We start from the raw sequence: 14,468 nt of genomic DNA on the forward strand, positions 1-14,468 counted from the left end.
ACCTGAGCTGACATTGAGTCAGACACTTAACTGACTGAGCCACCTAAGTCCCTCAAAGTTTTATCCTTCTTAATGGCTGAATAATATTCTCCCGTGTGTATGTGTGTGTGTGTGTGTGTGTGTGTGTGTGTGTGTATGTTTGTGTTTGTGTACACACCACTTCATCTAGTGATGGACACTTAGGTTGCTTCCATATCTTGACTATTGTAAATAGTGCTGCGACGAGCACAGGGATGCATATATCTTTTTGAATTGGTGTTTTTGTTTACTTCAAATAGCCAGAATTGGCTATAGGAATTGCTGGATTTTATGATACTCTATTTCTAATTTTTTGATGAACATCCATATAGTTTTCCATACTGACTGCACCAATTCCAGCATTTTTACATGTATGTATAAGTGCTCAAGTTTCAAAGTTCAGAATGACTCCTAAAAGGAGAGGATTATAAATGTTGTATCTGTTTTGTGTAATCTATAAACATATACTATACCTCCAAATCATATTATTCTCTTATAGTTCGATGATTTTCTTAAACTGTCATCATATATTTGTATCTATTTTTCTAACAAGTGCATAGTTTATTGACTGTTAGCTCTTTGGAGGAATGATGAAGAATGCATTTCTTGGTTGGTATTTCATAAATAATAACAGGAAGACATCTAATTCATTGTGAATAATTCTCTGAGTATTTTTAAAAATATTTTATTTCTGTGTTGATGAGAGACACACAGAGAGAGGTAGAGACAGCAGAAGGAGAAGCAGGCTCCCTGTAGGGAGCCTGAAGCGGAACTTGATCCTGGGACCCTGGGATCATGACCTGAACCAAAGGCAGATGCTCAACCACTGAGCCACCCAGGCATCCCCATTTTTAAGAGTATTTAATGCCTTATTATGCTTGAAAAATTCTGAGGTTTAAGCCCAACTATTAGCAGGAACACAGGTTTTGTTGTTTTTATTTTAAATTCTGTCCTTATAAGCAGTTTACTACCTTAAATTTCATTAGATTCAGATTAAGTGAAGCCCTTCTCAACTTCTGTAGAAACAGATTTATTTGGTAGACTTTTGCTTTATTTCCTTAGTGAACCTGTAGTGTCTCAATTAATCTGGCAATTAACTTAGTTGCTCTTTAGCTACCTTAAATGTAAGTAAGGCCTTTATATGTCAAATTATACAATAGTAAAACATAAAAGTGAAAACACTGTGATAAAATAGCACATGTGTAGTATTAATAAAAGAGTAAATGGTTATAGTAGCCTACAGACTATGAAATGCAGATTATCGCATTGTTCTATTCTAAAGATCTCCTATTAAAATTCTATAAAGTTTTTTAGTTTCTGGTAATAGGACCTATTGCTTTTTTTCATACCTGGGTTTAAAAAATAAGGATACAAATAAAGTATAAAGAAAATGATTTGCTCAGGTTTTATTTTGTTGTATTTTGTTACTGAGGAAGATTTTAGAATCAAGTAATAATAATGTTATATTGGCCCTGCACTTTACAATTTTCAAATCGCATTACAGTAATCATTTCATTTGATTCTTGCAACAGCACAGCAGTGTAATGTAGGGCAGGTAATCATCATCCACCTGTGGCTGAAAGGAAATTGGCCCCAGGGCTGGCAAAGGTTGGGGAGAAATAGGGTAGAGCTTAAGAATGGTGACTTTTTTCCTTGTCATTACACCAGTTTTCTGTTTCTCAGGGCTTGTCTCCTTTATCGCACCTTCAAGCCTTTTTCCTTACCCTCTTCTATCCCCAGTGACTCCCACCCTTTCCTCTCCTCAAGTTCCTGGGACTCAGCACAAAAATGCCCTGAATCTTGTTTTCTCTGTCATGTAGATACATTTTCCTTTAGTCCTTTCAGTGCGAAAATCCTACAGTTAAAAATTATTTTGCTTTTTCCTTGCCTCGAGAGCTCTAAGAATGGAAGTAGTGAGAGTTTGGAGAATCAGAGTATATATTTTCTAAAATGCCTTATTTCTTATTTGTTCACTATTACCAAGAGGGAAAAAAGGTCTGAACTTGAAACTGTATTTCATTCCCGAGACAGTAGGCAAGGCATTTGGTAGGCTAATTCCTGGGATCCTCAGAAAAGGGGGAGAAAAAGAAAAGGAAATATGTGACTGGGAAATCTATCAGGCAGATTTACCCAATCAAGAGATACCAGCCTTTCTTTATCCCATGCATCTGAATCCTCATCCTTAACTATCTCTCCTGTCACTTCAGTTTATAACTCAATCATTTCCACTTGCTCAGACCAGCTCACCTGCATTCTTAGGACGCAGAAACAACTGCTTTGGGGCTATCTTGTAGGAAAACCCCACTGTAACTGTCTGAAGGGATAGTGAGGATGCTGAAATTCCTAAACAGATCTTAAAAAGGTGAGAGTACATTGTATTTCTCGCCCCTAGCTTTGCAACTCCAAATAAATTAATCGTGGTAATGTATTTGTTTAGCACTCTTATGGACAAGTATGTGTTAAATGTTGTAGCTTGAAAAAAGGGTTGGCATTGTTTACATAAAGAGATAAATTCTAACTTAACAGTTTATTGACTTGGGAGTCAATCTTTGGGGAAAAAAAAACCAGGAGGCATGTTACTTGAGCAATAACATAGGTATTTGAGCTTCAGTCTTAATCATAAACTGAAAAGTGTTGTATAAAATATATGCTTCATGTTTAAATTTCACAGCTTCTTGTGACAAGTAAGCAATATGCCACTTATACAAAACTGTTCAACTACTGGCCTTGCTATTTCACTTATAGCTAGATTTGAGTTTTTTACATGGGTCTGGATGCTTGGACTTGCTACACAAATTCATTAAGAAAAGTTGCATTTAAAATTTGCTTGAAAATTTTGAAAAAGCTGGACAAGTACTTGTTTTAAGACAAATGTAAATACAGAACAAAATAAAAAACAAACAAACATAACGATGGCAATAGCAACAAAACAAGCCAGAACAAAGGAAACCTAGGTAAGGTGAATAAAAGGGTCAGGACATACTGAAAATGGAGATCCTTGAAGAGAGAGGGCTCTTGTTTGCCATTATTAATCATGTGAAGGTTCTGATGAAAAATGAAATGGAGCTATTTTGTTTGGCAAACTGAAAGTAGAACCAACAGGTAGTAATTATTACAGGTTGATACATATTTTGACCCTAAAGAGAGGAAGAAATTTCTAGTCCTTAGCTTGGTCCCACAAAATAAACTACCTGTGTCGGTAGTAAGTTCAATACTTGTGTTGGAGGTAACATAGATCACAGTGATGTCGTAGGTAGGATGGTTGAATTTGGATCATAAGTCTGAAATGTGTATGAGCCCATGACTCTGATACAAAGAGAACATTGAAGAATTACAGACATTAGTTTCCTTGGCATGCTTAGCTGTGACATGTGGCAAGATGCCATCAGCTAGCAAAGCTGTAAGAATCTTTCTTCAGCTTCCTCCTCCTCCATTGTATATACTATCATTGTGGGTAAGAAGGCCAGTAGTTTCAGCTTCCAGAGAGAAATATCCTGGTGAGACTTAACATGATTTAAAAAAAAAAAAGTATTTTAAGCAGAACCTTAAAAAACACGTTTCTGTTCAGTAGGTTTACTTATTATAATATAATAGCAATCTACTTTGGGTTTAAGGCAACTCTTTTCAACCAACTCCAGTCAAATAAGTCAACTTCAGTTTTCCCACAAACCAAAAACAAAACAAAACAAAAACAACTATTGTCTTGTTACCACCTGTCAAAATGTCTTAGGTGAAATCAAATTTGCAAGGAAGATATCTTGTTATATTTTCTTTTTGTGTCCTTTCTGATTTATCTTTTTTCTTTCTCTTTCTATAGAGACTAACCCAATTTATTTCTCACAACATTTATTTTGAGAAAAGAAATAACTAATTTACAATAATCCCTTGGAGGAGGAAAGAAATCAAGTCCATAAAAAAAAGAAATAGACCAGGAAGGAGTTCTTTTCCTCATTATGCTATTTTGTGTTCCTAATTTTGCAAAACAAGCAAATGAAAGAAAGGTCTGATTACAACAGTAATTATATCAGAGAAATCTAAATGCCCTAAATTTAGAAATATAACTTAGTGTGTATGTCTGGTAGACTATGTGTTGAACCCTTAAGCATAAAGACTTTTTATCATGCAGACCTGTATTTGAGTGCTGCCTGTACCATTTACTAGCTGTGTGATCCTGGGCAATTTGTGTAATTCTTCTGAGCCTCAGTTTACTGTATTTGTAAACTAGGAATCATTAAAAAAATACCTATTTCATAAGCTTTTTTTGATAATGCAAATGAAACACAGCCTTGGGCTTCCTGGATCTAGTATAAGTATTCACTGAAAGTTTGTGATTATTTTAACTAACTTGAGGGAAGATTAAGCCTATAGCTTTATTGATATTTCCTTTTTGGATAGCTCCTTATGTGTAGATTTTGAAAGATAAGCAGTGAGCATTATTTAAAGTGATATTGTGGTTTATATTTGCTAAAGCTATTTTTTCATAAATTACTTTATTCAAGGATATTTTTTCCCTTAAAGAGGAAAAATTGAAAAGGATGCTTGAAAAGCCTGACTGCCTTTTTAAATATTTTTGACTCCTATTCAATTGGAAATTTTATTTTTTTTAAAGATTTTATTTATTTATGAAAGAGAGAGAGAGAGAGAGAAGCAGAGGGAAAAGAAGGCCCCATGCAAGGAACCCGATGTGGGATTCGATCCCGGAACTCCAGGATCACGCCCTGGGCCAAAGGCAGGTGCTAAACCTCTGGGCCACCCAGGGATCCCCTCAATTGGAGATTTTAAAGGAAAATGAGACCAGGGCAGTGGATACAGTCATCAATAAATGATAGATACTGTTGAACGTAGAGTAAATATGTGGATCTTCGGGTGAATGGAAGGAGCAATACACATTTTAAACATGTATGCTTTCTTTTTAAAGTTGTGATTTAGTCATTACTTCAATTCAGAATTTGAAAACAATTCTTTTTTGCTTCCAATAGGATTGATAATGATCTGAGGAAAATTTAATTCCATGTAGTATAGGGAAGCAAAAAGATAAAGTGGATTTACTACAAGTACATAGGAAATGAAAAACATTTGTCTCATGGAAGAGAATGTTACAATAGGAACAAGAAGTTAAGTTCTAGTCATAACCGTATGACATATCTGTGTGCTTCGGGCTTTGAATTTATCCCTTTAGATCTTAATTCCCTCATCTGTAAAACATTGAGACTAGACTAGATACTCTCTTAAAGTTCTTTTCATTTAGAAATACCCACAATATTAAGAATTCCATGAAATTATATTTTTAAAGGCTAACTATATGTTTTACCAATATACAATGATACAAAAATGACTGATTTCTCAAAATGTATTTTAAGGACCACTTGAATTAAAATTACCTGAATCGATGGTTAGAAATGTTGATTTGGAAGTACCAACCTGAGTACCAAAGCATCAGAATATTGGCCATGGGATCTGGAATCTGTATTTTTAACAAGCTGTCCAAGCAATTTGTACATAGTTCAGGTGGCTGTTAAAATTTAATTTGTTATTAAAGATTAAATATGATTTTTTGATTAACGTAATATCTTTAGGTAAAAGTTTTCAATTTATCACAAAGCCATTTAACTCTGCTACTTGTTGTGAATGAAGATTCTGAAAAGAAAATAATGAGATCAAGGGATTTCTGATTGGTTTTTTCACTTATGTTTTTGACTATGTACAGTTATTGATGGAGGAAAAAATCTTAATGGGAACAACGTAAGTAAATGACTGAAACACTTTGTTATTTTTGCGCATTAAAATACAAAATGTGAATAGGAACATAGAAAAAACTTTCTCAGGTGCTTAGTAATTACTTTTAAAAAATGGAAAATGCATTAGCTCCAGAATTTTGCAAATACTGAATAAAGATATTACAAATGGGTAAGGGAACAGAAACACTCCAGATTTTAATCTAGTTATTTTTAGTATAATTGCTCCCAAATAAGTCCCTCAAACTTGTAGCTAAGTCAAAAGAGCTAATGATAAAACAGCATTTATTTATAAACTGTAATAAGTAATTTTTAAAAAGAAAACAGCTTTATTAAGATATAATTCTTTTTTTTTAAGATCTAATTCTATACCATAAATACATCCACTTAAAGTGTGCCATTTCAATGTTTTTAAAGTATATACACAAGGTTGTGCAACCATCCCAAGCAAGTGTTTTTTTAACCACTTAAAAGTCTTTCCATTTTTAGGAAGATGCTTGCTCAGCTACTACTCTCTCAGCTGACACCATACATTCCAAACAAGCAATTTCACTCAGCATTTTATTGACAAACCACTTTTATCAGAATGCCAGGGGCTATCTGGGTGCAATTCCGTGAAAGAGTGATTTTGAACTTACACTGGATCATTCGGGATTCCAAAGTAAATTCACCTGAAAGCTTATTTAGTGTGAATGAGAGTTGCCATGCAGCTTGATGAATGTGGAGCTGAAGAAGATTGATGATAGAAAAAAGGTGGGGGGCTTTAGATGGACATGCCGCAAGGGCATAGCTATCAGATTTGATTAAAGACTGCTTTGGGGGTTAGACTCTCTTTGATGCTAGATTATTAAGCAATTCCCACCTCCCCAAAGGACATATATAATTCTATAGAGGCTCTTTTAGGCATCCTTGTAGTGTGTTTGTGTGTGTGTGTGAGAGAGAGAGCAAGTACGCACCATGCTATTGTAGGTAACAAAAATAATTTAAAAAAGTTCCTCTTATTTATGAAGATAACTATGAGGAGAAAAATAATATAAGGTACACAGGAAAGAAGAGGATTTGTGATAGTTTCTTCAAAGAATAATTGCTATTTAAAGTGATGGGTTTGCCATTTGTGCTTCTAGGCAGTGGCTCGCATACTTTCTTGGAACTTTTTTTTTAACTATACTGGTAGCAGTTATTATTTGGCTTCTTCCTTACCTAATATTTGGAGATGTATTTATTAAAAGATTAAGATATATCTCATGATGCAACTGCTCTGATAATTCTGAGTGACTGTGAATTTATATTTAGCTCAATATTGCATATGTGTCCTCTTGTGAATTCAGTTATTGCCTTTAGAAAATAATTGGCTCTTTGTAGTGTCAGGAAATTTGTTTTATTGTATAATATGTTTCTCTCCCTTGACATCACAATTCAGAAAAAAAAAAAAAAAGAAGAAAAACCATATATCAGCAAAATGCCTAAAATCTGACCATTGTATTTTGTACTAAGGAAAGCTAAGTATTCCTTTGTGTGTGAACGGGCAAAGAGGCACAGACCATTTGGAAAATCAAAACAACTTTGTTTTCTACCCAGGCACAGGAAGATGTTTGCATAACTCTGGAAAAGTTACAGAAACTGCGACTCTGTTATCAAACTCTTTAAAGTTCTCATGTGATATTATTAATTTTACCAGTATAGAATCAGTATCAAATCAAAGCTGTGTGTTGCTATATAGGTATTTTAAAGTAATTTTTAAGGAACTTAATAGAAATACAATATAATAATTGTGTGTGTGATATGTATGTATCTGTGTGTGTGTGCATGTATATATTTTATCTAGAGTTTTTTTTTTTTTTTTAAGAGTCATCTACTGGGTTCTCATTCTTGAATTGTTAGTCTAAGCTGATTTAATTAAGAGAAACTGAATCTCTAACCTAGATATTCAGAATTATGTATGACTTGCTCATTGTTTTTTCTTAGGTTATTTTATCCCAAGATGAATGTTCAAGTAGAGAAAATCAGAGAGGCATAATATATATATATCATAACCTAATATATATCTTAGATTCTTGTAGTCTTATGTGTAACAGAAGTAAAATAGGATCAAATATTAAAGGCAAAAAAAAATATTAAAGGCAGAATTAAAAGGCTTGTAATAAGCATTTTCAGCAATCTTTCACTACATTTCTTAGAATGTATTATTTTTTTGGCTTATAATGTATCATATGTAATATGTTAATGCTCAAAGCTTCTGTTTCTTCATGACATGAATAATCTCAAAGTATATAAAGATACATCAAGCTGTAACCAGCCTCTTTTTAATCTTTTTAAAATGAACTTTTTTTTCCAACCTCTCTTTTTAAAGAAAAAATAAATTAGCTTAAGTTCTCCCACAAATTTAGAATTGTTAATTAATTCAGCCTCATTCCATTATACAATTAGAGTTTAAACTCATGGTCTCTACATCTGCCAACAATGAAAAGCTATGAACAAAATAATGTTGATGATGATTTAAAATGACTTGCCCATGGTAAAACAGTAAATAGAAGAAAAGGCTCCTCTGGGTAAGAGACCTGAATGGAGATCAAAATAAAGCAGTTAACTCAAATATATTTTCATTCTTAATTTATACTTTCTTTTAATTTCCTTCTTAATTAACAAGTTGTAAGTGAATTTACATGGGAATTAGTTGTTTATACTCAGTATCTTTCAGAAGCTTTTAAAAAATTATATTTTAATTCCAGTAAACATAGTGTTTATATTAGCTGCAGGTGTACAATATAGAGATTCAACAATTCTTTATATTACTCAGTGTTCATCATGATAAATACATTCTTAATCCCCTTCACCTATTTCACCCATTATCCCACCTACTTTTCCTCTAGTAACCATCAGTTTGGTACCTATAGTTGCATCTATTTTTTCTTTTTTTTTTTTTTTTAAGATTTATCTATTTTAGGGAGGTGGGGAGGAGTAGAAGGGGAGAAAGAGAGAGAATCCCAAGTAGACTTTCTGGGATCCCCGGGTGGCGCAGCGGTTTGGCGCCTGCCTTTGGCCCAGGGTGCGATCCTGGAGACCCGGGATCGAGTCCCACATTCGGCTCCCGGTGCATGGAGCCTGCTTCTCCCTCTACCTGTGTCTCTGCCTCTCTCTCTCTCTCTGTAGGACTATCATAAAAAAAAAAAAAAGAAACCAAGTAGACTTTCTGCTGAGCATGGACCCTGAAGTGGGGCTTGATATTTGGACCTGGGGAACATAACCTGTGCTGACATCAAGTCAATCCCTTATCCAACTGAGTCATGCAAGCAACCAAATACATTTCAAAAAAAAAAAAAAAAAAAGTCTGTTTCTTGATTTCTCTCTCCTTTTTCCTTTGCTCATTTGTTTTGTTTCTTTAATTTCACCTGTGAGTGAAATCATATGGTATTTGTCTTTCTCTGACTTATTTCACTTAGCATTGTACTCTCTAGCTCCATCCATTTTATTGAAAATGAAAAGATTTCATTCATTTTTATAGCCATTATATATGTATATACCACATTTTCTTTATCCATTCATCTATAGATGGACACTTGGGCTCCTTCCATAATTTGGCTATTGTAAATAATGCTTCAATAAACATAGGGGTACATGTATCCCTTCAAATTAGTGTTTTGTATTTTTAGGGTAAATATCCAGTAATGGAATTACTGAATCACAGGGTAGTTCTCTTTTTAAATTTTTGAAGAATCTGCATACTATTTTCCACAGTGGCTGCACCAGATTGATTTCACACCATCAGTGTATGAGGGTTCCTATTTCATATCCTTGCCAACAATTGTTCTTTCTTTTGTTTTTGAGTTAAGCATTCTGACAAGTGTGAGATGATACCGCATTATAGTTTTGATTTGCATTTCCTTGATGATGAGTGATGTTGAGCATATTTTCATGTTTTTCATATTTTCATGTTGGCCATCTGTATGTCTTCTTTGGGAAAATGTTCATGTCTTTGACCTATTTTTAATTGGATTATTTGGTTTTAGAGTGTTGAGTTGTATCAGTTCTTTATATATTTTGGATACTAACATTTTATCAGATATATCATTTGCAAATCTTATCCCATTCAATAGGTTGCCTTTTAGTTTTGTTGATTGTTTCTTTTATGATGCAGAAGCTCTTTATTTTTATGTAGTCCCAAAAGCTTATTTTTGCTTTTATTTTTCTTGCCTCAGGAGGCATATTTAGAAAAATGTCTCTCTGGCCAATGTCAAAGAAATGATGGCCTGTGTTCTCCTCTGGGATTTTTATAGTTTCAGGTCTCACATTTAGGTCTTTCATTCATTTTGAATTTACTTTTATGTATGGTATAAGAAAGTGATCTAGTTTCATTCTTTTGCACGTAGCTGTCCAGATTTCCCAACAACATGTGTCAAAGAGACTATCTTTTTTCCATTGCATATTCTTTCATCCAGTATTGAAGTTAATTGCCCATATAATTGTGGGCTTATTTCTGGGTTTTCTACTCTATTCCACTGATTTATGGATTTATTTTTGTGTCAGTGCCATACTATTTTGATTACTACAGCTTTCTTATATAACTTGAAGTCTGGAATTGTTGGATGCCTCCAGGTTTTTTCTTTATCAAGATTGCTTTGGTTATTCCAGGTCTTAAGTGGTTCCATACAAATTTAGGATTTTTTGTTCTAGTTCTGTGAAAAATACTGTTGATAATTTAATTGGGATTGCATTAAATGTGTAGATTGCTTTGGATTGTATGGATATTTTAGTAATATTTGTTCATCCAATTTATGAGCTTGGAATATTTTTCCATTTCTTTGTGTCATCTTAGTTTCTTTTATCAGTGTTTTTTGGGTTTTATTTTTTATTATTTTTTTTTCGGGCGTTTTTTGGGTTTTAAAAATAGAGGCAGGTCTTTTATCTCTTTGGTTAGGTTTATTCCTTGGTATCTTCTTGTCTTTTTATGCAGTTGTAAATGGAATCATTTTCTTATTTCTCTTCCTGCTGCCTCATTATTAGTGTATAGAAATGCAATAGATTTCTGTACATTGATTTTATATCCTGAAACTTTACTAAATTCATTTATTAGTTCTAGAAGTTCTTTGGTGACATCTTTAGGGTTTTCTATATATATAGTATCATGTCATCGGCAAATAGTGAAAGTTTTACTTTTATCTTACCAATTTGAATGCCTTTCTCCTCCCCTCCCCCCAGTTGATGTGGCTAGTACTTTCAATACAATGTTGAATAAAAATGGTGTGACAGCAGATATTCTTGTCGTGTTCTCTTTCAGAAGTTTTAAAAGTTGACTCTTCTTGAAAGTAGGTCACCAAAATATGGTTATTTTAGTATTCATTTTGTCCCTTTCCACACTACTAAGTAGAATGGAAGATTTGTTGATGAGGCATAAGTAAACTTACAAAATAACCGTAATAATCTGTTTCAACTGTTTATTTTTTAAATATCTAATACTGCAAACTTTGATCTACCTCTCTTGGGTACGTTTTGGGTTGCTGTAACTCACCAGAAGTGGGTGTTTGAAGAAAGAGTCCTTGAGGATGTGTTAAAAAAATCTATAGAAATTAACCAAATTGAAGCAAGGTTAGACAAAGACAGCTTGAAAACTTTTTATTCATAGGAAACCGGAGTACAGTATTTTCAATTGAATGCAATTCAAAACATTTTTGGCAAAATCATCTAAGTTAAGTTAAAAAATAATTTGATGGCATGCTTTCATAATTCAGTTTTAGTAAATTCGGTATCTTAAGAAAATACCTAATTTAGCCAACTCAAAGTGTGACTTCACTTTTTTTAAGAAAGAGGACCCCGTGGTTTTAAAACAAATTTAATTATATTTTTCACTGTTAAGGTAGGTTATCTGGAGGTAGATTGGGAAGTTGTGGGTAGTTTCATTTGAGGTGGGTGGAGATAGTCACAAATGGAAATTGATTCTTGCTGAAAAGTACCTCAAGAACTTTGAGATTCTATCCAATTTATGACCTTGATGATTTAGTAAAAGTGGCTGAACAGTAGTTAATGAAATTTATAAATAGATCCTAAATTGGAAGATATTACCAAAATTCATTAAGAGTAAAGAAAAAAATTGTTTAATAAATGCATAATTCTAGAAAACAAAACTAAATTCTGATATGTAGGAAGGGTGGTAAAAGTATCCTAAGCAATTTCATTATATTCATAAAGTAACACCCTAATTATGCTTTTACACAGGTGGAAGAGAAGAACAGAGCATTTAATCACATTCTGATTTATTATTTTAAATTGAGGCATTTTAATATCAAATTTATATATCCTATCAATAAAATGAAGTAGTTAACACACAGACACACACATACACACACAAGAAAGAAAAAGATAGTGAGGTTAGAGTATATTTATTCACCTAAGTGGAACACTTAGCATATTCTGAGGTATACAAAATATGTCAATCAAATTATACAAGGAAGAAAATGAAGTTTCACAAAATGAGGCCACAGGGACAGAATTTATTAATTTCTCAAAAGTTAGTTGTGAGAGCTCTAGTTTGATATCATTTGCCATATTTGATATAAGGGCACAGTTTACAGTTTTGAAATTAACTGAGATCAATTTTGTAAAGTATGTTTTGAAAAGCATTGAACTGAAAATATACTCAGCTTCATATGTATAAAGAATTTTTCAAATTGTCTATTCTTTCTTCAATTTGGTTGATTTCTATGGATTTTTTTCCAGCACATTTTTTTTTTTTTTGGGGTGGGGGGACATTTTCCAGGACTGTCTTCAAACCTTTGGTGAGTAACAGCATTTCAAAGTATATGCCAAGAGCTTTAGATCAAAGTTTGTGGTATTATCTGAAAAAAGAGATATTACAGTGCTTTAGTCTGGAATTTTTATCAGTTCTTTCCAGTTTCTAAATTGTGTTAGTAATAACATTTAAGTATCAACTAAAGAAAAAATATGTCATAAACCAGTTTGTAGATGGGACACTTTGGTACATAAAATTGATCAAAATAGTTGGTGTCCAAAAGAGATATATTTCTCTGATATATTTTCATTAATTTCTAACTTGTCTAGATTGTTTGCTGTTTCTACTACATGAAAAGACACTCAGTATTCTTTACTATACTATGAATATTAAAGTCATTAAAAGTTGTTATTAACAATGTTTTTGTGGTTATGAAACTTAATATTTACTGGCTCACAATAACTTTCAAAAGCCTACTTATTGAATTTATGAAATTTCACAATTGAAATGACTTTAGTAATGTTTCTTTACAAACTCTGTACTATTAAGTTTCTGCTTTGGTTTCCATTGTGTCACACTTCAGTTGGTGGTAGGATGGCTTAAAAATGTGAAAGATGTAATGTGTTTATTTGTTGGAATTGTCTATATCCATGCAGTTGTCAGAAAAATCTTTAATCCTACATTGATCTGGAATGAATAAGAAAATCACGTTATTAATATTTAATTAATATATATAAGAAGAAGGAGAGAAGGAAGATGGGAAGAGAAGGGAGAAAAGAGAAAGAAGAGGGAAAAGGGAAAGGGAGAAAGAATACAGCTAGGCTTTTCTCTTCAGTTTTGAGCTGTTCAGTTTAACACTCACAGATATTTCTGCTGTTTGCAATCTTTATTAATCGCTTCAATGCAAAAGAAGAGAAAAGAACAAAAATGTGAGTTCTATCTCACATTTTATTTTATTTTATATTTATTTTATTTTATTTTATTTATTTTATAGATTTATTTATTTGAGAGAGAGAGACAGAGTGCCCAAGCAGGGGGAGAGGCAGAGAGAGAGAAACTCCAGTGGACTCTGTGCTGAATGTGGAGCCCCACGCAGGGCTCAGTCTCACCCGACTAAGATCATGACCCTAGCCAAAATCAAGAGTAGGATGCTCAACTGACCTAGCCACCCAGGGACCCCTCTGTCACCTTTTAAAGAATTATATATGTATCTTGATAAAACAGACATTCTTATTTCATAGAGTTTATAATATAGTAGGGAGGCAGATAAATCGTGGACAAAGGGATGCATAATTTCTAATTCAGTGAATCTTGGATATTTTACCACCAAAAATTCCCACTAAATAAAAAGAATGATTTGAGGGTATATGGCAGCAAAACAAAAATTGGTTCATTTTACAATGGTCATATTTGAGAAGGCAGGCAAATTTGAGTCCCTCCATTTCATAAAATAAACAGGGTCTTCTTTGGTCTGAGGCTACTCTAGTACAATTCCTTGAAGGGGAAGGGATTGAGGGAGATTCCCTCAGCCCTCCTTAACCCCCTCCCCCCCTGGACTTAATGTCTCAAATAAAAATTCTGAGAAAGATTTCAGGACTCTGTGCCTATCCAGGAAGGATCTTAACTTTCTTCAGGGCCCAACTAGGTGTTTTTTTTTTAACCTCAAGACAAAATACTGATAAATGAGGTGAATCATTGAACTTTTCAGAGTTGGACCAAAAGTCTTTAAATCCTGATCTTGACAATTGTTCCAGGGCATCTTCTGTCTTTTCTGTATTTGTTTACCAGACCTTAAGTTTATGAGTCCTTAGATTTGCTCTTATTTTCCCAATAGATTTTTCTTGTGTGTATTTTAGCATGGATGTGAATATGGCTTTCTCTGCATTTGTCATTTTGTTCCATTAAGGAATTCTTCATTGTTTCTCTTCTCAATTGATAGAATCCTTTTTGTTTCCAAATTTATTATGGATGCATTCTTTAAAAACTATCTC

At 33.2% G+C, this 14,468-nt stretch overlaps 1 protein-coding gene and 1 long non-coding RNA gene across 8 annotated transcripts in view; one reads left to right on the forward strand and one right to left on the reverse strand.

Annotated features, from left to right (window-relative positions):
• Positions 1 to 14,468, forward strand: part of ERBB4 (erb-b2 receptor tyrosine kinase 4) — a 1,106,221-nt gene that overhangs the window by 216,302 nt on the left and 875,451 nt on the right. The gene's annotated exons all lie outside the window — the stretch shown is intronic.
• Positions 12,229 to 14,468, reverse strand: part of LOC140625876 (uncharacterized) — a 54,796-nt gene continuing 52,556 nt past the window's right edge. Inside the window, exon 4 of the long non-coding RNA XR_012025151.1 lies at positions 12,229 to 12,583. This is a non-coding gene — a long non-coding RNA (uncharacterized lncRNA). The remainder of the gene's footprint in view (positions 12,584 to 14,468) is intronic.

The sequence above is a fragment of the Canis lupus genome, chromosome 36 (genome assembly GCF_048164855.1).
Source record: "Canis lupus baileyi chromosome 36, mCanLup2.hap1, whole genome shotgun sequence".
In the NCBI taxonomy this organism is placed as follows: domain Eukaryota; kingdom Metazoa; phylum Chordata; class Mammalia; order Carnivora; family Canidae; genus Canis; species Canis lupus.